Raw genomic sequence first — 25,527 nt, 5'->3', positions numbered from 1 at the left:
AAAAACAACTACTAAAGGTGCCATCATGTAAAATGTAGACATTGTTGAAGTTGAAAGTTAATAAAATTTATTGAATTCAACTTTTATTCCTGCACTCATATGAATAAACAAGTTTTTTTCTTCCCACCAACAGCTGCGGGGTAAAATTCAAAGTTTTCGAAATAAAAATTGAAGTTTTCAAAAACAATTTAATGTTTAAAAAATCATCCATCACCTAAATAATGACCAAGTGGTAGAGCTCAAATACAAAAATTGTCAAAGGGACAAAATAATTAAAAAGTGAACAAGATTAACGTAATTTGGGGTGACTAAGTTATTCACACAGCACAGTCACGGAAAGGTTGAAACTCTCATGTGATGATCCTCTCAGAAACTCTTTCCCGTTCATGAATGCTTTGGTTAAGGGTTTGCCCCCTTGTATACTAGTATTTATAGATATACTTTCCGTTACATATATATACCTACTCTAACGAATTGATATACAAACTAGCTCTAAACATATGCCCTATTTTACGTGCTCTTTTATTATGTTGCAATTGAGTGGCATAAGTTCTTTAAAGGGCCACAGCCCTCCCCTTGGGTGTCCAATGTGTGTATACACACTAGATAGAGTGGTGATTTTGTTCGAACCCCCACTAATGCAGAGAGGTAATAGATACCCCCTGCTTTGGCCCTTATTCTGCATCCACCGCTGGCTGTTACAATTATACTTGCAGGACCTATTGTGCGTGTTTGGTTTTAGTATAAGAAGCAGAGAAGAGTTTCACAAAGAAATAAATAAAGGCCTCTGGACTTATATTACCTTGCGTTTACACTTTTTGGCCAAGATCCGCCCAGCTGGGAATAATTCAACCCCTTTACGACCCTCCCCTATCAGACCGTTGTGTTTTTTAGTGGCACAGCGCACAGGGGGATTTAGGGGGATAAACCCCTCCCCCCCCCCCCCCAGAGCTCATAAATTTTTTAAAGTTTAATCCATCTCACTTAATTAGATCGATATTACTAATAATATAGAATAGTGTAAGGATTAATAAAGTTTCCCTCAGAAAGCCATAAAACTCACCATTTTGAACCATTTATCTTTAACAAATATTTCTTGGGTTTGCATCCAGGTTAAAGCTTTAATGCAAGCCTGACGTTTTGGAAGACGACTTGTCTTCCATCCTCCGAAACGTCGGCTTGCATAAAAGCTTTAACCTGGATGCAAACCCGATAAATATTTGTCAGAAGTATTCACCAGGAAAAACTGAAATCGTTTATTTATCTTTAAAATTCCGCAATTTATTAATCTCGCACCTACCCCGTATCCTGGAGGGTATTCCATACCCCCACACACCCCGCGGTATTAGTTGCACGCAAACCTCTTTCCCCCCCCAGCCTTAATTGCTAGCTGCGCCCATGGTAACTGCGATTCTTACCTGTGATTGCGATCACCGATAGGAGAATCACTTTTAAAAGTCAGCCGTGATTTGTGGCGATGCTATTCTTGCTATGTATTTTGCCCGATTCCAATGAACGAGCTCCCTATAAGACCTTTGTGTTTGTGAGATTTAAAAAGAAAATACTTTAGTGTGTGTGACTGGTTATTCTATCGTCTTCTATGCATCTTCTGTTCCAGGCGTCGAAGGCTTAGGTCGTAGCATTTTCGCACCGAACTTCGGGTTAAGCCGACGGACGTTTTCATACGCGGAAGACCAATGACGTTGGGTATAGTTGTCGCGGATGTTTTAGATGTAAACGATCGGAGGTTGTGTCTTGCTGTCGAGAGGGAAGGGAAGCGACCGCTGAGGTAGAAAAATCTCTTTTTCTAAGATCGTGGTAGCAATGTCGGATGCATTCAGGCCCAGCCTGAGACACTCAGCTTAGCGAGTCCTTTAGGGCCATTCTTCGACAGTTAAACCCAACCCTTCAACTCATTTATGATCATCTTCACTGCAGGAATCCGTTGCTATGTGGTTAAATAGTCGATAGTTTTTTTCAATGATAAATTTCGATGAATAGTACTATATTTTCTTCTTTGAAATGAATTCTTCGGCTTTTTCTGTGCGTAAGCAGTTTTTAAACACAATTTTAGAATTAAAAATTAACAGACTTCTTCGGAAAATGGATTCTGGGGTTCCGTGGGGGAACATGTTGAGCGATCCTTCTGCGTCTAAAGAACGTGAGTGTACATTGTATTTCGATAATAACCATTAATAAATAATAATGCCAAGAACGCACCATAACCAATCAACCAATGAAGTGTGTGCATCAGAAAAAATCACTATCAAGTGTTGAAACTTTAAAAGCAATTCAATGTGTGAAATGTAACTAAACAAATTCATGTGAAAAGTTTCATGACCTTTTCCACACAAGAAATTAAGAAAAAAATTGCTCAAATATAGCATATATGCCAATGAAAAAATAATTTTACAACAAAGTATGCGTTCTTAAAATACGCAATAGCCATTTTATCAATCTGTATTAATGTTTGCAACTTATTGTGGAAGACGAATGTTGTAGACGTATTTGTTATACCTAGGTTGAGTTGCGAAGTTCACGAAGTTGACAAAACGGCTAATTTTATGGTGCGCGGAGTCATTTATAGCACTGGCGTGTCTTGATTATTGAATTTTTCATAAAAGAAAAATATGAATCAGAATTGAGAAAAAATCATTGAAGTGACGTATTATTATTTACTTTCTTCACCAATATGTGCGGTTTTAGAAATCCGAGTTGAGACGAATGGCAACGGTCAATTTTATCCTCATTTGAAAAAGGCCAGATTGGCGCCCATGCGATGCCACTCCTCGTGACGTCACAGGGACCTAGTTTCTATACGAGTAGATAGGAGTTATACATTGTCTGAGATTACCAATGCATGCATGAGGCACAGAGCTAAGGGAAACATGTCTTAATAATCACTTATTAAAACTGGCTAAGGTCGGAAAGTTTTCTTCGTTTGATAAGGTATTAATAATCCTTATGTAAGCCAAGCGCTATTAGCTAGCAGGGTACTCGGCTACCTGCTAGCATCCTGCGTCGTATCAGCGCCCAGAGCCTTGCCCCAAGAACACCTCACACCGCGACAGCGGGAACCAGAATGACGTCGCACGGGCTTTACCCAGCATGTAACCCTCAAAAGTTGGAGAATGAATCCCGAAAGTTCGGAGGCAAAGGAGCAGGTGGGAGGTGTTAGGATTAAAAAGCTATATTTATTTTGTTTCTATTGCCTTATGTTGATTGTAAAGCAATTAGAGGAATGTTAAGTCTTTTTTTTGTAAATACTAATGCACTCAGTTATTATTTTGGAATGTGTGAATATATTGTATCTATTTTGCTCCAAAGAAAAAAAAATTATTTTCTTTTGTTATCTCAGCCACAAATTATTTTCTTTAGATTTCGTATTTTTTTATCTAAGTTCATTGCCTCTGTAATTGGGAGGAATAAACTCAAATCCGATAGCCACGTACGTCAATAATCAAGTGTGTTTTGTTTTTTTTTTATAAAGTTGTGTGCATGCATTTGAGGTTTGTGAGCACTCAGGACATCGGCGATCCACGGGTCCGCGGCAAAGGGACTGGTCACCCCTGGCCGTGGTCTGGGCGATACCCGCCTTCTTCTTCTGACGGCTGACCACCGCAAGAGAAAAGGTCAGGCTAACGCATGGCGCAGACTAACCAGAGCGCCCAGTTTGGATTCCCGCCGGCGAGGAGGCGCGCGCAGGTGTATGTGCCACCGGAATGAAGCGTCTGCTAGTGTGCGACGCTGCTGCTGCCCTCCGTGAGGGAAATGCTAGAGAGAAGAGCTCGCCACGAAAAAGCTCTCTTTGGCCTACGAACTTTCAGGAGTCAACATCTCTCCATTAAGTGTGCTTAAAAATTCAAACCAGTGTGTCTGTGTGGGTGCGAGTGAGGGATTGAGGTATGTGGCTAAAGGGCTTTGATGATTTCTAATGTTCAATTTTGCTTTTCGTGATTTTCTGTTACGTGCCCGTTATGGGGATCTAAATTCTTAGCGTTGATTTTGGTTTGTGTTCCTTGCTGTTTCCAATTCATGTGCATTTATGTCAGGTCTTCGGGACCACGTGCGCCTTATGCCAAACTTTACTTTGTGGTTGGGATTTCTATAGGCCTCGATGAGGCGAGAATGTATTGTAAATTTGTCGTTCTTTCTGTGAGCTGCCAAATATTAAAATAGTTGGGGGAAAACATTATTTTGTGATTAGGATTGCTATATTAGCCGATGATGCGAAAATGTATTGTAAATTTGTCGTTCTTTCTGTGAGCTGCCAAATATTAAAAATAGTTGGAGAAATAAATATCTTACCTTGGCTTGTAACAGCTACTATTGAAACGTGTCGTTTTCTTCAAGGTCATTAGAAACCCTGGATAGTACCTTTAATTTTTTTCCCGTTGCTTATTATCTTATTTGTTTTCTTGTTATTATTCACTCCACTGTTAGCTATCCGCGTGCTTACGTGGTGGACGGGCCTCTAGTCGAATTAGGCTGAATTTGCAAACCCGACGAGAGACACCCGTTACAAGCATACATACTTTGGCGTCGCGTTTTCGCGCGCTTGAAAATTTTCACTTTTAATTTAATCGCAAAAAATAGATATCGTCATTTAAAAATATAAAAGCGTGAAATACGTACTCCAGGAGTAATTACCTTTTGATTTAGGCAATAAAAAATAATAGGAAACCACCCTTTTTATGAATTAGGAGATATTTTCAGGAGAACGCATAGATATGGGAATTGACTTCCAATGGCTTGCCTCAACCATGCGTTACACCACTTTGCCACGTCTCCAGACCAGAAGAGAGACAGAGGAGAGGAAACCCGGCGCCACGCCGAAGAACCGCGATATTGTTGTGAGGTGACCTTGGGAAGAGACTTTGAGCGCTGATACGACGCAGGATGCTAGCAGGTGGCAGAGTACCATGCTAGCAGGTAGTGCTTGGCTTAAATAAGGATAATTATTACCCTATCAAACGAAGGAAACTTTTTAACCATAGGCAATTTTAATGGGTGATTATCAAGAGATGTTTCCCTGAGCTCTGTGCCTCATGCATGCATTAGTAGTCTTAGACAATGTAGAACTCGTATAGAAACTAGGTCCCTGTGACGTCACGTGGAGTGGCATCGTATGGGCGCCAATCTGGCCTTTTTCAAATGAGGATAAAAAATGACCATTGCCATTCGTCTTGGGACTAACTGGGATTATTAAAACCGAATAATTAGTATATTATGAATACACCAATGGTGGGTAACAAATCGCAATCAATGCATTACGTTTTCTTAGACGAAGGAAACTAACCTATTGGTCGTGCCCCTGGACAAGTTTATTATTATGGGATAGGTTGCCGCCAATAGGTCTCTGAACACCTATGTAGATAAAGACGTTTCTGAAAAGTAGGTGTAATTATTAAGCTCAAAGTTATAACAATATGGCTGTAAAGTCATCTATTTTTTTATTATGAGCATTTAAAATACGTCTTACAAGCCATCAAGGAAAAACGTAAATCGCACCGCCGCCATCTTCAATGACGTCAGCTCATGCAATAGTGTTGTTCTTAACCACCTTGACCGTGTGCATTATTGAAGTTTACAGTGGAGATATTGTGGTTATTACGCCGTATTTTTCGTGTCGTAGTTATTCCTCGATATGTCGCAGCGTATAGCTTCAAGTACTACATTGTGCCTAAGTGCAGAAATACGACTAGAAATGCTCCAAATAAATATTTTCATACGGTCACCAAAGACGTAGAATGAAGATTGGTTCAGATGAGAAAGTGCCGACGAATGTGAATGAATGAAAAAATTGAATTCTAATATTAACGCATTGTTTATCAGATTTGACACAATCCTATACCTACTCATCTTCACCAGTGGAAAGTTTTTTCACTTGCTGGCTTTATCCATTTCGAGGGGATCTCTGTCCGACACTTTTTTAAAAATTTATATTCCTCAGGGAGACTAATGCAACCATATAGAGCAACATTTGAGAAGTTTTACTTTAAAAAATAAAATATATATTTTTAAAACATACCTTTCTCGTGTACTATTTGTAACTATCCTTACGAGCAAAAACAGGTTAAATATTTTTTAAGATCTCTTAGTTTCCATAAGGTGAGGTGGGGTAAGTGCGACTGCGGGGTAAGTGCGACCCCCCTTCAGGTAAATCGTATTTCCGTTCTCGAAGCAGGTGGCGGTCGTGCAACATATTCCACACATTGTTATGAAACCAGAGCGAACGACTTTGTAATACTTATCCCTTAATTTCTCGTTCCCCATGCTTAGGAAATATACCCGTCCGTTCATCTCGTAGACTTAGTTGGTTGTGAGGAGAGGCTACACCGCAGTTCCCTCTGAATCAACGCATCGGAGGTGTTAGGTAAGAACTATATCTTGTTTTCTCTTCTTCATGGATTGGTTTTCCTTGCTTTACTTTAAATTTAGGAACTCGGGTCATTATATTTAGTTTAGATGGGGGGTCGCACTTTCCCCGTCGTAACCATTCATTCCTACCTTCCGGGGCAAGTGCGACCCCGTTGCCTGGGGTAAGTGCGACCCCGTTGCCCGCGGTTAATGCGACCCCCTGCCGCACTTACCCCAGGATACGAGGTTGAAGTAGGTATGGATTGAATTTTTAGCTTCTGTGTAACAGTGTTTGCGTTAAACTTTTAGTTTCTGTCTGGCAGTTCTTGCGTTAAAATTTCTTAAATAAATGTTGCAAAACACCGAAGTTTATAAAACTATGTCTTTTAATTAGAGTCCTCTCATTAACTCTTATTTCGAAGGTTTATCTGATAAAGATAGCTTACTTCAGTTTGTTGATTGATTATGATAGGGCATTGGATATCATGTCTTCTGACGAGGAGGATGTAGACGACATGGCATTAATGCCTGAAACAAGATAGCATGAGCCGAAAAAGCTTAACAAATTCGGTGACTAACATTCAAAGTGGGGATTGGATTCTGGCTAGGTTCAGCAGCAAAAAGTCAGATGCTCACTCTGCAGGGAATATTCTGGAGATTAATGAATAAGGTGATGCCGTGGTTTGATTTTTGAGGACTTTTTTGGAACTGAAATAAGTTTCACCTGTCCATGGAATGAGGATTCCAGCGAAATACCTATGGAAGGTGTTGTAAAAATATTACCGAAGCCGTCTGTCGGCCGTCGACCAGCCGGCTTACAAATGTTATTTTTTTATTTCAAAAAGTATTTCAAATACTGTTTTAGATTTCAAACTCCCAAGTCACAGGTTTTGCGCATTTCAATTTTGCCCAGCCCTACTTACACAATACTTGAACTGCTCTCAGAACTAGCTATGCAATCATTGCAAGAAAGGCTGTTAACTTCCACCTCACCGTCCTCCTCAAAAACTCGTGCCTCCACATAATAGGTTGTGCTCGGGGCACACACGAGCTCGAACTATACATTCGTTTTCATTGTGCATAATTTGCACGCAACCAATGGCAATCTGAACATATGTTTAGATTGTGCCAATGGCGTCGTCAGCGTAATCTTCCCGTCCGACCCTAATGAATGGAATTTCATTGTTAAATTTCATAAACACATTTAATATTTATTTTACAAGAGCCGGTGATATTATATTTCCATGGCTATGCATCTTCACTCCCCGGCTTTCAGCCTGCATGTAGCAATTTCTGTTGCTTACGTAAGTAAACATTGCTGCCGTTGTAATTTTCGGCAAGTTTCCGGTGTCAGCCTTGGTGAAACCAGGTTCCGTGGCGTTTGTTTTTTACGATAAAACCTCCGAAAGATGTATAAGAAATAAAATCTCACGTCAAAGTCGTTAATTAAACCGAGAAATTTGGTGACAATGCGCAACGCCACTGGATTTCCCACACGATAGCATGAGCTGACGTCACTTTCCGGCTGGCCAATGGAATTGCGTTTTGAAGTGGGTGTGTTTTTGGAGCTGTTTCGGTCATTTCTTTTCAAAGTTCTTAAGAAAATATGTGAAATGAGTGCATTAAAGTGGCCTATATGACAATTTTACTATATTTTACGATTTTTAGTTAGTATTTGAAGGGATATTAAAATTTTGTCCAGAGACCTATTCAATTTATCATGTACACTGCACACAGAATGACTTTGAGAACCAAGGCAGAAAATGTGAAGGCGGCGTGAACGGTATAAATGTACATGAATGTTGAGGACCATAAACCTACTACAGACATTATTGTAAGATGGAGGAAAGCGAATTGAAAGCAAGGAGAATATGTAATGGCCTCAGGTGGGGGATGGTATGAGAAATTTAAAAATAGACCTATTGAAACTGATTGATGCTGAAAAGTACAGTAACACCTCCAGTTAACTCACAGCGCAAATAAATGCTGGGGAAATACGATAGCCCAATCAATGTATAACAACTGCTTAGGAAATACAACATCGCTGTACCTAGGAGTGCAGCTGACGGAGCAATTAATGTACATGGAAACCTCAGTGCACATGTACTATTCAAATACTAAATTCCAGACAGCTCCTTGACAGCTAACGCCATTAAGAACAACTTCATTACTAAACTATTGTCCAATTAACGGCCTTGTGGCTTCTGGTCAAATTTCGATGAAAACTCTCCATAACAAAAATGAATGTTATTGAAAGAGACAATGAAAGATATTATTTAGAATTTAATTAACTTAGGTTTTAAAATTGGTAAAATAACGTCATATCAATTGAAGCTAGCAAAATCCAAGATTAGCTCAAAATTTAGGCAACTTGTGCTTGATAGGAAGCATCAATTGATAACTTACAGTGATACTGTGGATTTATGAAATTCGCCGATTCCGTAGAATGCTAACTTGAAACGAAGCTAATTAATTATTTTAAAGAAATTTATTTGATATCAATATTTTTATTCCCAATTGTTCACTATGCATTCACAAGCAGAAAAACCTACCTCCAAGCTGGACGTCGTCTTCCTTGGTACCACCACGTCATCCAAAAACGCGCATTGGTGGTACCACACCAACGATGGCACATAGATATCTTCGGGCGCTGACCCAGTCCTACCGCTTGCCTTCACTTTCTTCTTCTCCTGCAGATACGTGGACCGTATATTATTTATTTTTTTTGACCGCTTCCACCGACAAGTTAAAAGTCTCGGCCAGGTTCAAATATGCTCGATTTTTCAAGCCAAGCCTCCGATACCCCGGTGCTTGAATGTTCCAAAGGCATTCATGCCTTTGATATTCATCGATAAATTTTATCGTGTCTGCCTCGGTAAACGGTACCCTCCGGCAACTCATCTACTCCTATAGAAACTAGGTCCCTGTGACGTCACGTGGAGTGGCATAGCATGGGCGCCAATCTGGCCTTTTTCAAATGAGGATAAAATTGACCATTGCCATTCGTCTAAACCAATATTTCTAAAACCAAATAATTTGTATATTACGAATACACTAATGGTGGGTAACGAATCGCAATCAATGCCTTTCGTTTTCTTTGATGAAGGAAAATACCATATATTGATTATTCTTATTCACCGAAACCGATAGGGAGGCATAATAAAGGACCACGGAATTTTGGAAGGAGCACACGAGGTTCAATAGCAATCAATTGACCCATTGGTTTCGAAGTTAGCAGAGATTTACGTTGTTTGCAACAAATCCATCAATTTTAATTGTATAGACAATATGTTTTTGCAAACTGTTAATACAAGTTTTGTGTTTCTTACGTCAAAATTGCTAACTACTGGAACGAAAATTACGGCGAAATAAACGCAAAAACGGGTACTTTTTTTTGAAAAAAATCAAGTAAGGGAAATGCTGTGGAGCTGAAGATTTTTTAAGTAAAGATTTTTAAGTTCCACAGTTAAGTTTTTTAAGTATCAACAATCCTTATTTAAGCCAAGCGCCACCAGCTAGCAGGGTACTCTGGTACCTGCTAGCATTCTGCGTCGTATCAGCGCTCAAAGCCTCGCCCCTAAGGTCACCTTGCGGCAGCGGGAACCAGAACGACGTCACACGGAGTTTACCCAGCATTCAAACTTAGCCGTCGCGTTTTCGGGCGCTCGAAAATTTTCACTTTTCATTCAATCGCGAAAAATAGAAATCGTCATTTAAAAATCTAAAAGTGTGAAATACGTACTCCAGGAGTAATAATCTTTCGATTTAGGCAATAAAAAATAATAGGAAACCACCCTATTCTGATCGCTTTGTCTCTTTTGCAAAGCCGTTTAAATTCGCGGTGAGAAAAATTCGCTGATTATAAAATTCTTTATTTTGTAACATTGGTGTCTCTTGAATTAGCGTTTGCCGAATCTTTCCTGTTCAAAATAAATGTGCCGAGGTCCTGCCCAAGTGTAGTGCACAGTCCCCGTGGTACGTCTCGTGGGGGACATCTATGCTGAAATGAGCCGATGGAGAAATATGACGATCGTTATAATATTATACTTATGGATTTATGATTCCCCACCTCACCTTACGCTTTTACTTTACTGTCGAATCTATTGTATACCGCGGTGAGAGTTGGTCTTTTATCCCTCGCTTCATAATGAATCAGGCAATGCCCTCGGAGCGAAGAATGCCCATACGAATCCACCGAAGTGAGTAATAACTAAAATTTGCGCGTGCGGTAGACAAGGCGCATCACTGCCGTTTAACCGGACGTACCTATGCAATTTTTTAGGGACTAACAATTTGTGGGGTCATGTACTGACTGGTTGAGTTGATCGTGGCTTTAGGCCTTCGGCATGACTCAATATTGATTTGAGGGTGGAGAAAATTTCCGATCGGTGCGAAGCCACTCAGACCATAGTCCAGTTTCTGGATGGCCGTGTGATGAGAATGTCGAGTTTTTCCGAAAGGCGTGCCTTTTCCGTCTTGTGAAGTAATTATTCCATTTTTCAATAAATTTAAGGAAGTGATTTATGCATCTAAAAAACGCTTACTGTTCGTTGCGCATTGTGAACAAGTGCATTGATCTATGTGGAGTGGGATAAAATCGGTATTTGGAAATCACTGAGTCAGTCCATGGCATAGTGATAATTGTGTTCGATGGTGTGTGTGTGTGTGTGTGTAAGCACATGTGGTGATTGTATTACATTGTGTTTAGCATTTTGTGATACAATGAGAGTTACAGAAGAGGAATAAGACATCAAACGATACTCGGACCTTAGGATTAAACTTCATTCCTGTTGAAAGAGTCGGGGCTACAAATCCAAGGAAACAAGCAAGTAAGAATGATTTTAACATTTTTAAACTAATTATTAACTTTATCTTATAATATCCCCATGAAGTTCGGATCACCCTCGTTTGTAAACCAGTTAAAATGCATAGCGAGTGGCAGCTGAATGGAGAATCCTATATTTGATAATATTATAGCCTCTTTCATTTGAAATTGGCACTCAGAATATAGTTCAATTGTTGGATAACCGTTTGACGGGTGTTGATTTTATTTCTCTGTGGTGTGCCTGTTCCGCCTTGTGAAGTAATTATTCCAAATTTTCCAATGACACGTATTATTTCCACGTAAATTCAATTCCACGCATGTGAGAAAATTATTATGTCGGAAAATTTATAATTGTGAAATTTGTAATAATTACTTACTCTTAGTTTAGTTAGAATTCTTTGCCTTAAAGGCGCAGCATTAGTATAGTCTCGGAGACAAAAACCTTACCACCCAGGAGCCGAAATTTTTCTCGAGAATAAACGTCGAATTGGCGACGACGCTAAACCAACCTTTCGACTTCGCAGAACAAAAAAACCCTCGTGAGTTTGAAGGGAGGGTCAATTGTTCGGACTCGAGCGCACCCAATCACAAAAATCACTCTGCTACTCAAATTCCCTTCCTCAATAACTAATCACTCCATTTGGACCCCACCTAAGAAAAGTCTCTCCCATTGCAGCGCTTGTAGGTTTGTTGTGCTCCCACGAGGAGGCGTGGTTCATCTTATGGTCTCCCACCTAGCGCGAATTCCTCGCCGCGTTGACTTACGAAGTAGACTAAAGTTCTCATTTCCTCCGCGGCTATAATTTCAATAATTATAGTGCGCTTTGCTGGGAAGGATGTGTGAGAATACAATTGAAAATGCAAAATGTCGCATCCATAGAATATGTCGCATTTGATAAATGGAAATGCCATCGTGATCGTGGTTATGTGGGATGTCTGACTGCTACGTGACGCCTTTCACAACATTAAATTTTGGCAAAAGCGACCCCCCCCCTTGGCAATGACTTATATTGAGGTCATACATGCGTGTTAAAGATTCAGCTCAGAATTTTCAACGTTTAAAGTAGAAATTTAATATTTTCCTTTGGGAAAATATTCCTTAATATCGTTCTTATTAACACGTTGGTATCTGAGTAATATAAGTTTGCACTTATGAAGGCTGATTTTATAAATTAAATCGCATTATAATGAACATATAATAACATTTTTCAAATTTATAGCGACAAATATATACACAATTAATGTAAAATCTACTGACGTACCTTCTTGAAGTTGATCCATGCCCCAATTCCAATGCCTCCAAGTAATAATAAATTAGGTACTACTCGAAGTGGGTAGGGCAAGTGTGAGGAAAGAGTTTTTCAATTACTAACTCCAGTCTGTTTCATAGATCCTACAATTCTGGAGTTTTGTGATTGGTGAAATGCCGATTTAAATAAACTGCCTAACATCCTATTCGGTAAACACGTATGTCCATCATATGTATCACGTGACGTGGGAAATTCAGACATTAATGAACCCGGGGATGGAGGAAAATTAGGTACATATCAAAATGAAATACAATATATTAAAACTTAAATACTTTAAAATAAAATACTTTAAAACTTAATAACCAATATAAGGCCACTAGGCTTCCCTCGAATGATTTCTCTTGTCACTCAAATGCGCATCAATTTGTTAATCGTGCGTACATATGTCACGTGATGCAATACCACATTACCATTGACGCTCTGAGGCATATTGGGACCAAAGTAGTGACGTCACCCGTCCATTAACAATTATTACTATGAGCTCTATTGGTATGTACCGGAAATTTTTTATTAATACATGGAATAAGCAGTCATCACTACGACATCCACGCATACAAAGTGTTCATAAGACGTCCGGAAGTTAAAAAAACACTTTTCCCAGATGTATTATAGGTAGAGCTACTCTACCGGCTAAAATTGGTTCACATGGAATATTTTGTGCACCATCCCGGCGTTTTGTGTATTTTGCGTATTCCCCTTCCCAAATTGAACAAGCCATGGAATGAAATTCTACAAGAGGGTTTTGTGTTGGATCACACCACTCAAAAATTCTATAACTCTGCTAAGGATGATCATCAGCTGATGCTGGCTAAAATTTCTATTGATATTATCCGGTATCAAGTCAGATAGTTGTATCTACCAAGGAAAACAATCGTAATGAAATTAAACTTCTGATATTCATTTCAGGATTGATTCGCGATTTATTCTGTGATTGAAAGATTAAGTGGTTTATTGTTCTGATCCACCATTAATCAAGTGATGAATTTATTTGTGAACAAGGCTTTGGCATAGCTGTACAGTTACGGGCGTCGAAAATTCGGATTCATATTTAGCGCAAAACAAGTCGAGGTGAATATAATTTACTTACATCAACATAATGTTATGTCTGTTGGAAACACTTCGTGATAAATTTTTGGAAATTGATGCCTATTGTGTTCGCGCGCAAGGAAATTTCGTGTATGGAGTAGCTGATATCCGTAAACACCCTTATAGTAACCTAAGTCAGACCCACACTCCAAGAAATAATAAATTAGGTACTATTCGAAGTGGGTAGGGTAAGTGTGAGGAAGGAGTTTGGAGGTGGGGGCTCAAACGGTTCCTCAAAAATGTACGAAAATCTGAAGGTCGTGGGAGGTAGCAAATCGGTCCAATAGTCGCTTGTTAATTCCATGGATTGCATTAGCGGAGGGTATATTTCGAAATGAATTTAATTTAAATTTCGATCTTTTTCTTCCATTATACACTGGAGACGCGCAATAGCAAGGAAAATACTCGTCGTCACAAGTGGAATTTTTTCGAAGATAAATTCCCTCCCCAAGAGGGAACTCTCTAAATGCATGTTCGTATAAAATTACTCTTTTACCCCGTCCTAACATTCACTGAGCTATCCAGCGGTCCAGACCAATTTAAGGGTCATCACCAAAAAATGTGAATATCACTTAGGATGGGGATGAGGGGCGCTTGTGAGAAAAAGTAGGCTTATTGGAATATACAAATTAATGGTTATGGGAGTAGGAGGCGAGTCATCTGTTTTGCAATATTTAATCTTCAGGTTTGTGATGGTGAGCCGTGGAGGGAGTTGGTACCCCTGTATAGATTGCAATATCACTTGCATGTACATGAAAATTAACTTTTTCACTTACGATTATTCCGGTGTGTTTCCGCTCCGCAAACATGCACGTAACGGTGTCCCCCACCAGATTTTCTTCTCACTTCATAGGCGTGACAACTGTCCCGACGAACACCGGGATCATTTGGCAGGACGACTCGTAGTTCAGCAACTGCAAAATTGCACACGCTAGAAATATTACTGGAAGTCGGGACAGTTGATAATCATCATAAATGAATGCTTTGAATAAATGCTAAGTATTATCTTCATCTGCAGTACTTCTTGGGAATGTATAGATAAAATGATTAAATGAACCAATGGCACCAGAAAATATAAATGATTAACCACAGATTTGTATGCTAATTAAATCTTGCTAAGAAACAGGAATGTAACTTGAGGAATTGAAACATTTAACTTTTATGGGACTGAAAATTGAGAAACAATGCCGATAATACATTAAAATCCACGCGATAAGTTTCGGGAATATTAATCATGGGTGCCAATTGAAGTGACGGTACTAAGTGCACGACTGAAAATTTGGGTTGGGGCGTAGAAGTTTAATTGAGTGGGATCATAAAAAATCTAACCAATTTCATCGCTCACTCATTTCCTCAAACCAAGTGATGGTTTGTATACATGCAAATATGGAAGTGATAGCTGAAAGGAGAATAGTATTGAGTGCTGCGTGAAACGGTTTTCCGAATTTCCGATCTAAGATGACGGCACTTAATAGATAGGACTTGTACTTCAACACTCACGTAATAATCACGATCACTCCATTGGATTTTGACTCCGCGCGCACGTCCGTACAAAATCTTCTCCTTTCACTCCGTAACAATCAGTAAATCACATTCCCCGTAAACAGAGAAGCAGATACAATGCTAGACCATAGGATCGTTGTCAAAACACACGGCGATGAAGAAGGATGCTGAAAAACGCACGTAAAAGACAGACACTAAGAAGTTTTTATTGCATTCCCGAGAGATTATCGGAGAATACCAAAGTTCGAAGGAATATTAGTTCTTACCCTCTATCACCTCTTAAGGAGCTATTTAGAGTTTGCTATATATTGGAATAGTATAATTTAATTCCGAAAATCGACATTATCTTTGTATTTTGAAGGTAATTTGTCAAAAACCCGCGCACTAAGTGATGGAATGAAAATTATAATGGCAATAAAACTACACAACAATTTTGTACTCACTCGCTTAATCACGATCGATAACGTGAATTTCGTCCAAATAGCCGCTGTTTGCGCCAGGTTACCTTCTAACTGAAGCTTCACTTGCACACAATTTTCACTCCTTTTTAATTTCTCCAGCGTGGTATGTGTGCAATAAACAGTCACGTCGCTGCATCCGTGAATCCGTTGGGCGTCACATCGATGTAAATGGAGTAACTGACGGTGGTATGTCGGAGTGGACACTGTTGCGCAAAGAGTGCGGAAGTAGTTTGAAATGGCACGTGAGAATGAGTCATAGTCTATCGAAGGTAAAATAAGATCGTTAATATAGGGTGGGGGAGGAGATATACCGCGAAAGTTAGTGGGTGTGGAGGTCAACAATGGAATATAGTGGGACATGATTGAATAGGGCATTGAGACCGTCGGAGAGTCAAAAGCGGCCGGGCACCGAGACTAGCGAACTTATTGGGAAAGACGTCACAAGAAAACAAAAGACAATCAATTTTCGCCATAGGCGAACAGCATGTGACGTACCAATATTTACTCTCCATAAAAATTAGATTTCGGAAAAATTAACTATTTTACACGAATTGATATGAAGTATTACCTTTTAATATTTAATTCAAATAAATCCTATTCATTAATATATTATAACAATCCATTTTATAGTTTTTTTTTGCGAAAATATATCTGACTTTCTCGTGACGTCACATTCGTTGTCCAATCAGGTAACTATCCTCTGGCGCTATTCATTCTGAAGCGCTTCGATTCATCAGTTTGATGTTAGCCGGCTTGGAGTGAAGAGGTAAGTAAGCAAGCCATCTTAAAGTTATCGGTTCCTTTTTATATGTGTGCCATTACTGTTTCGTGTTAGAGTTTATGATATCATTATATTTGGTGCGATTAATGCCGATAATTATTTTCGATTACACTGCTTTATTTTGCCTACGATAATATTTTACCGTTTGCAAAGTACGACATGGCTTAAAGGGAGTGTGCCTTTGTAATACTGGTTAAAGTGCGTTTGGTGGGGACATGAAGCAGGTAGTCCCAGGTTGGGCGTGGCCACCCTCGGAAGGGTCGCTAATCCTCGACCCTTTCCTCGACGAACTCACCTTCGCTGGGCCACGCCTTCCACCCTACCAGCGGGGGGCCTCCCTCCCTAAAAGTGACCGTTCCCACTGCAATTTGAAAATCAATCAATCGATCCAATAATCAAAAAATAAATGTTTTCATCGTACTCCTGTCAAGCGTGTGATCAAGTACGTCTTTGAACCGTGTTTCTGCGATGAAAAATAACGATTTTGTTAACTTTGCTGAAAACGTGGTTTCGGACCACCGGAAAATGGCAACAGCGGTTTGAAATGGGCAAGGTAGCGGGCTGTTTGAATGAGTTACGAGCGTGAGTTTGGCCATGTGGTACCGTTCAGTAGCACGCCAAGGCTTCAGTTAATTTACCAGAGTATTTTCTTACTCACCAGCTACTGATACTAAGTTCGCAGGCTTTCAAAATGTCAATCTTCCATCGTACTGCAAATGATAGCAACGGTATCTCAATAAGTAGATCATTACGTTACTCGCTATGATGACTACCCTAGAGGTGCCTAAGCTGTGTGAGTTTTAGACAGTGACTGCGAATATTTCGGAGTGCGTACATACCTCACGGTTCGTCTACGTCTACATAAAATCCCGCAAGCCGCCTAAAAGGCGTGTGGCAGGGGGCGTTAGGACACCCCCTTAAAGATATCCATTCTAAATTCTTTACGTTAGTCTTGTTAGTGCTAATACCTCATTGATGAACTCGAATGGAAATCTCTATCAGACCGCAGGCTGAAAAATAAACTGAACCAATTAGATAAATTCAAGAGGAGTGTATTTTCAGACGAAGGTAGACATATGTTACCAACCAACGCCATTATACCACGGTAGATCAAATCATATAAATAATATCAGAGAGATAGACTGTAGAACAGACAGATTCATTGTCTTTTTTCCCACGATTTATGAGACTGTACCGACAGCATTTCCACGATAGATCATTATTGAGGTTTCGCATGATCTACTTTTCCTGAATACATATTGTGCTCTCATTAACAAGTTTTGCGCGTCTAGGTGTTCTACATCTACATTTTAACAATACCCCGCGAGCAACCTCTAGGGTGTTTGGAAGGGGGTGACAAATCACCAAAATGCAGCATGCAAGAGGACCGCCACATGCACACCGCACGGTCATATAAATATTACGCATACTAGTAAAATATACATGCTTGTCCATAAAAAAACTTGCTAATGGTTATTTATTCGTAGAGCAAATACATACAAGGTTAGAACTATGAAAAAAACATGCAATGAGTGATCCTAGCGAGCGACGCTATTAATCCTATCAATTGAGACGACGTTGCTATCCTTAATAGAACGAGGGAAGAATGACATTTTAAATCTCTCTGTTCTGCAGTTTATTTATTTTATTTTATTCTCATGATCACGTCTACTATAGTACGATGGTAAACGAAGGATATGATTCTCGTCGTCTGAGAAAATATCTTTTTTTTCCTATCCCTTTTCTAAATCCGTGCTGTTCTTTTACTGAAAGATTTTGGCAATCTAAGTAGAGGTTCGAGGTTATCGTAACTCCCAGGTAGTTCACTTAGTATGTTGCCTTTATGTTAATACCATCCACAGATTAAATATGGCTATAATTGGACGAATTTCGCAAGAAATGTACCGACATGCATTTGCTCAGATAAGATCGAGTCCCCACTCTTGGCTCCACAAATGAACGTTGTTTAACGCCGATGATAGAATTTCATAGTCAGAGTGGTCCATAATTTCGCGATAGATGACAGCGTTGTGACCAAATAAACGAATTTTACTGGTATGCGGGAGCAGAGATCATTAATGTATACAATGAACAACAGGGGGCCGATTACCGAATTCAATGAATCAAACAAGAATTTGGCTTCTACTTTCCCCAAATTATTTGTTTGTAGTGTAATTACAAACAGTGGCGCCGACTCGCTGGGGCTTGAGGGGGCCCGACTCCCCTCAAAAATTCATTATGGGTGTGAGGAAAAAATGTCAGGCTTGTCGATTTTCCCCGGATTGTCTACATATCGACATTCGAGTTATCACGTTTCTAATGTTGATCATATGACTCTTCTAAAATGCTTATAAGCTTAAAACTCACTAATTATAAAATTTCCCAGTGCAAGATCCCCCCCCAATATTTTTTTAAGTCGGCATCCCTGATTACACATCGGAGGGAAAGGACTTGGTACTCTTCTGGATGAAGTCAACGGAGGCCACCCCCTGCCAAACACCCAAGATGTGGCTCCCACGGTATTGTATAGTACGTACTTGGGGATAGACACAGGTAAAATGATGCTGCATGTGCCACTTTATTTCATCATTTCATAGCCAAGTTGTTAAGTTATAGAACGAATGATTCATTCTAGAATGTAGAGGAGACAGCAAAATATTGTTGATATCTATAATTTTCTCTACCCACCATCTCCATCGCGTTTGGTTGGCATCTAGCTGGGTGACACTGATGATTATTAACAAGTCTGCTACCACTATGAAATTGATTTGCCAAAAAATGCAAAGCAAAGCAAAAAAATATAGGTAGCAGCCCTGAAAAGAGCTTTGTTATGATGAATAGATGCAGCCATAAGCGTTGTCAGTTCCTTTACATACTACTTCTAAACATTTGTGTAAAAGCACTTGTGCGCTTTCACCAAATCACGAAATAGGTCCTCCGTCGTTGAGAGCCTGGATCGCCAAACAAATTCTGTGAGGAACGATTCCAGATTTCCCACACGTAATCTGCCGGTCCTCCTCCTCAAGTCCCGTTTCATTACTGACCACACGCTTTCGATGTTTTGCGTGTGGGTGCTTCTATCTCCGGGACGAACAAAATTCTGAGAGTGGTTGACGGTATCATGGATGTACCCCAAACTCTCCAGACCGGCGTACCCTCGCCACATATCTGTTTTAATCGTCGTTCCCATTCTTACGTATTTTGTTATTGCCTCGTTGAGAGTGGCGGCATCCCTTTTCTCCACGACGCAGAGAAAGGTCTCCCTGGTCTCCCGGTCAACACCACCAAGGACCCACTTCGTTTGGCAGAGACGACCGCGGTTATATTTTCGACGCCCGAATGCGCTCTCGTCGATCTCGACCACGTGCCCCGGACCGCCGATTTCTACACTCGTTTCCTGGAGCCAGGTGAAGACCATCTCTTGGAAGGCCCCGATGATGCTGGAAACCGTCCTCCGCTGGATGCCTATCTCCTTAGAAATTACACAGACTGGATAGCGATTAATCCAGCCTATGACTACGGCAAGGACGTCCTCCGGTTTTAGTGGCAAACCATTGAAAAATGGTTCCCACTGTGATGGAGGAACATCTCCGGCATGTAGCCAACGGGCATCTAAATACAGGCAGCCTCCCCTTCCCCTTCGAGAGGGTAGTTCTCATGCTCCCACAGACGCACCAAGCCCCAAAGCACCAAGAATTGCACTATACCCACCACCCTAATATGGGCCTTAAACGCAGATATGCTCTTACAGAACTCCATGTCACTGGTTTGGCAGTTCAGTAGAGAGTAAAACTTTGCACGTAAAACCCTCTTTTTATAAGGAGCCATGCGAGTGTTGGAAAGTGAATGCGAGCACCTTAACGTATTTTCGCAAGAATATTTTCTTAAGAATTCGTCAATTGTCGTAATGACAAGTATTCTTTGAATTTCGCCAGACGTCAGTGACATATAAATGCATTTATCTACCACTCAGTCCTATTTCAGCCATTGCGGCGAAGTTCTTTGTAGATAAGGACTCTAGAACGCTAACAAAAATGCACCCCATGAAAGACCATCCAGATTAGTCGTGCAATTTGCATTGTACAGGGAGGGTCGTGGGAATGAAGTCGAGGACGGAAATTCCGATCTGGACTCTCAGCCTAATGACGGTCGGTCAGGACTAGCTTGGGTTTCGAACAGGTAACAAAAAATTAGCTGGTGCAAACGATAACTCAAAAGCTTTCATAATTTTTCCATGGGCATATGAGACAGCAATTTTTTTGAAAATTTTAAAGAAGAACGTAGTTTTCATTTTTAAAAGAGCTGATTTAGATCGGTAAATTTCATGTCATCGATTCATATGTAAAATGCTTTACCCGCGTTTCAATAATCACGTAGTTTTCATTTTTAAAAGAGCTGATTTAGATCGGTTTAAGATTCATCTACATCTACATCCACATCTACATCTACATAATACCCTGCGAGCCACCTCTAGGGTGTTTGGCAGGGGGTGATCAATCACCAGCATGCAGCAGGCATTTGGACTCCCACATGCACACCACACCGTCCAAAAAACGTCCTGTATAATAACAAACTATACTACTATATGCTGTTAGAAATAGAATATAGAATAGAAATTCAGAAACATGCATTAAGTTTTACATAGGTTAGTAGGCTACACTACAAGTCATGCAATCTATTTACGAGTTCTCGTCAATCTATTTACAAGGCATCGCGTGCAAAGAAGAGCTGCCAGGTATGTGAAAGGTCGTTACGATAGTCTTGTTAGTGTAACTGACCTCTTAGATAAACTCGGATGGGAATCTCTGTCGGACCGTAGATTGAAAAACAGACTAAACCTTTTAGATAAATTCAAGAGCAGTGTCTTTTCTGACGAAGTTAACCATATCTTGCGGACGCCAACGTACTACGGAAGATCAGATCATATAAATAAAATAAGAGCGATAGATTGCAGAACAGACAGATTCCGAATGTCATTTTTTCCACGATCAATAAGAGATTATAACGGCAGCAATAGAACTCGTAAATAGCATGATCTACCTTTTCTGAATCCGTGCTGACAGTCATGGAGGAAGTTACGTCTGTCCAAGAAAGTCATGATATTGCTAACGACGATATGCTCAAGTATCTTGCCTATGATCGATGTTATTGAAATTGGACGGTAGTTGCCTGGGTCATGTTTGTTTCCCTTTTTAAATATGGGTGTAACGCTTGCAATGTTCCAGTCTAGCGATAACTTTCCTTCTGATAGTGACTTATAGATATTATCTCTTAGTAAGGAGTGATCTGTGGAGCTAACTCCTTAGTTATTGAGCGTTGTGGAGCGTAATTTTCTTTAGCTTCAAGTTCCTTCAATTTATTACATGACGTAATGTACTTTCTGTACACGTTGTATAAATTGCTCTGCTTCCTAAGTTCCCTTCTGAAATCGTTGTTGAATTTATTATTTAATAAATGTATTTGTGATTTTGAATTTAGGTGTGCAATTAAAAATATGAATAGTTTCTTTTGCTCTCCCGAAAGGTTGCTATTTTTGAGATAATTGTTTGCTGGTAGCTCCTCTTTGCACGCGTTCTAACTCTTTTTTAAGCCTATTTCACGAGGATCCCAAACACTGACAGCGTATTCTACATGGAGTCTAATGAGGGAGAAGTAGCTAATTTCTCTCGCAAAAATGAAAAAGACACGTGTAGATCTTTTTTGTGTGAAAATAAAATAAATGCGGGACAATTATTAAAATCGAAAAATGATACAAAGGAAGCTCTTCTGGGGGCATCGAATGAATTCAAACGAAAAATAATGGGCAAATATGGCCATTATTTTAGCCCTAAGGCTTTTTGATTATTCGTAAGAGAGGTGCAGGTAAATAGCGCTGTAATAATAACGCTATAGCAAATAATTGTCACATGCCAAACACCCTAGAGGTGGTTAGGCCGCGTGAGTTTTAGACGGTGATTGCGAGGCCCTTTATATATTCTCCCCAGAGAAAGGAAAGAAAATTTTTTAAGAATACTTTAACTATCGCACTGACAGGTATTCTTTGAATTTATCACACAGAAATGCTCACATATACTACTCACTACTCAGTCCTCTTTCAGCCATTGCAGCAAAGTTTTTTTTGTAGATATGGACTCTAAAGCGCTAAAAAAATGCACCCCATTAATGACCATCCAAAATGTCGTGCAATTTGTATTATACAGGAAGGGTTGCAGGAATGAAGGCGATGTCGGAAATTCCGATCTGGACTCTCAGCCTAATGAAAGTCGGTCAAGACTAGCTTGGGTTTCGAGCAGGTAGCAAAAAATTAGCTAGTCTAAAGGATAACTCCAAAACAAACATATTTTTCCATGGGCATATGAGACAGCAATTCATACAATGAACTTAATCCGTCTTTGCCGAAATTCTGAGCATTAATCGGAACAGTACAATAGTATCAATACTGTACATTGATACTAACCAATGTTTCCCGGATCTTGGTAAGATTTCGATCGAATAAAAATCTAGCTGGAGGAATCGAGCTGGAGGTGGAGTATTTATAGCTGTAAAGAATTCAATCGTCAGCCAAGCGGTAACCGTAACAGAGACCAGGGTTGAATCTTGAATCGTTGAGTTAATAAATGAACAATATAGTTGTCCCAAGCCGCCACGAAGGAAGCGTTCAGGAATGCATTCACGAATTTTAAAAGAAAAACACTAGTAGAGCAGTTACGGAATAACTCAAGAGCATCATGGTCTTATGTCCGGGAAGTTGAAGGTAAAACGATCGATTTTTTCCACGGTCAATAAGAAATTATAACGGTAGCGATAGACGCATAAGTAGATTAAATGACTTTTAGTGTAACCTACTAACCTTTGTAAAACTTAATGCGTGCTGCATGCTGGTGATTTATCACCCCCTGCCAAACACCCTAGAGGGGGCTCGCAGGGTATTATGTAGATGTAGATGAACACACCGTATTCAGCTTATTAATTAAACACCTAGACGCGCAAAACTTTAATGAGAGGTCAACATGGATTCAGGAAGCGCAGATCATTTGAAACCTCAAAAATCATCTATCGTGGAATAAAATATATTCGGGAAATAACAGGTATTAAGTAAATTGGGTTTTGTAAAAAAATACTAGGAAAGGGCGACGACAAAGTGAGATACGACGGCCATTCAGTAAGTATTTAGAAAAGGTAATAAAATCAAATTTAACTGGGTCAATTGTTTTACATTGTTCATTATAGTCTTCTTTTATCAATACAAATTTGTCAAGCATTTTTTCAAGCATTATGAGCCGTCGTGAAAATTTAGAAACATGCATTAATGTTTAAGTAAGTTGTAAGCTACAATATAACTCATGTAATCTATTTGTGAGTTCTAATGCTGTCTGTACAGTCTCTTATAAATTGTGGAAAAAATTCTGAATCTGTCTGTTCCACAGTCTATCTCTCATATATTTTTTTTATGATTCGATCTACGTGGTATGCTGGCGTTGGTAAGATATGACTACCTTCGCCAGAAAATACATGTCTCTTGAATTTATCAATTAGGCTAAGTTTATTTTTCAGTCTGCGGTCTTATAGAGATTTCCATTCGAGTTTATCGATGAGGTATTAACACTAACAAGATTAACAAGAAGTAAAGAATTTTACCGTACCTGGCAGCGCCTCTTTGAATGAATGATCATTAATGGGGTGCATTTTTGTCAGCAGTTAAGATTCCTTGTATACAAAGAACTTTGCCGCAATTTTATTTCATTTCTCTGGAGAAAATACGTAAAGGGACTCGCAGTCACCGTCTAAAAATCACGCAACCTATCCACCTTTCGGGTGTTTTTTGACTTTTTGAAGTAGTTCGACTGCTTTAACCCTTCAATATCCGACTTAGGGAATAATTGACCCTTTATCTCGACGCAGGTTATCTAATCGGAGCCTATGTGGAACTGAAGGCAAATTAACTGAAGCCTTGGCGTGCAAATGAGCGGTACCAGATGGCAAAATCATGCTCGTAACTCATTCAAACAGCCCACTACTTTGCCCATTCCAAAGCGCTGTTGCCATTTTCCGGTGGTCCACAGCCACGTGTTTAGCAAAGTTAACAAAATCGTTATTTTTCATCGCAGAATCACGCTTCAAAGACGTACTTGATCGCATGATTGACAGGAGTACTATGCAAACAGTCATTTTTTGATTATTGGATTGATTGATTGATTTCCAAATTGCAGTCATAGGGTCACTTTTCGGGAGGGAAGCCCCCCCCCCTGGGAGGGTCCAAGACACGGGCCAGCGAGGCCGAACGCGTCGAGGAAAGGGTTGAGGATTAAGGACCCTACGGAAGGTGTACCACGCCCATCTTCGGACTACCTGCTCCATGTCCCCACCAAACGCACCTTAACCCTGAGTTCTTAATATTTCGTGTTCTGAGTTGAAATAGACGCCTCTCTTTAGTGTACTCGCCTAGTGGTTGTCATTCCTTAAATTTATCTCAATTATTCGGGAGTTTCCTCCGAATACAACCAAGAACTTTCAGTTCTCGTCTTTTATTTTCTCTCCTTGTCCGTTGACTTACATGGCCTGAGCAATCAATAAGTAAAGACGATTGAATAAGTAAGTGGATTTACTATCATTTCTCGCTAATTTAATTTCTCGTTGAAAAATTTCCGTCGCCTTGATAGCCTGATTTTGCTGCAATAGTACAATATATTCAGATTTTATTCATTTTGTACTCCCGATTCGTGCATGATAACAGCGCTTTGTTAATATATGTCTTTTTTCTTATTATTTTCAGAAAATTGAGCCGTGTGAAAGTAGTGGTGTGCTATTTTACAAGTGATATTTCTTGGAATCCTTCCACATCGTGAGGAATGAAAGGTAAGCAATTTTCTTCTTTCAACATTTTATTATGTTATATGCCAAAACGTTGCCATTGGTATGCTAAAATTCAGTGTTTACTAGAAATAGAAGTTTTTTTATGACGGGCGTGATATACTTAAGCGCAGTAACACACAATATAATTTTTGTTTGGCTTCTTCCTTCTTGATTTCTTAAAAATTTTCAAATACCAGATAAGATACGAGGTGATTTTTGGGTTCGCGTTTTTTACAAGCTGTTCTCGAGGTGGAGCAGACGGATTCTTGTACTTATGATCCCATTCATAGTTTATTTGTTTGGCTAAACGTATCATTAGACATCTTACAATTAGAGGTATCTTAGATA

General features: G+C 39.7%; 1 long non-coding RNA gene across 1 annotated transcript in view; it reads left to right on the top strand.

Moving 5' to 3' along the window:
• The first annotated feature begins 10,317 nt into the window (after nt 1-10,317).
• Nucleotides 10,318-25,527, top strand: part of LOC124154424 — a 57,881-nt gene continuing 42,671 nt past the window's right edge. Inside the window, exons 1-2 of the long non-coding RNA XR_006863917.1 lie at nt 10,318-11,189; nt 25,100-25,182. This is a non-coding gene — a long non-coding RNA (uncharacterized LOC124154424). The remainder of the gene's footprint in view (nt 11,190-25,099; nt 25,183-25,527) is intronic.

The sequence above is a fragment of the Ischnura elegans genome, chromosome 1 (genome assembly GCF_921293095.1).
Source record: "Ischnura elegans chromosome 1, ioIscEleg1.1, whole genome shotgun sequence".
In the NCBI taxonomy this organism is placed as follows: Eukaryota; Metazoa; Arthropoda; class Insecta; order Odonata; family Coenagrionidae; genus Ischnura; species Ischnura elegans.
This window is presented reverse-complemented; position numbering and strand designations above follow the sequence as displayed.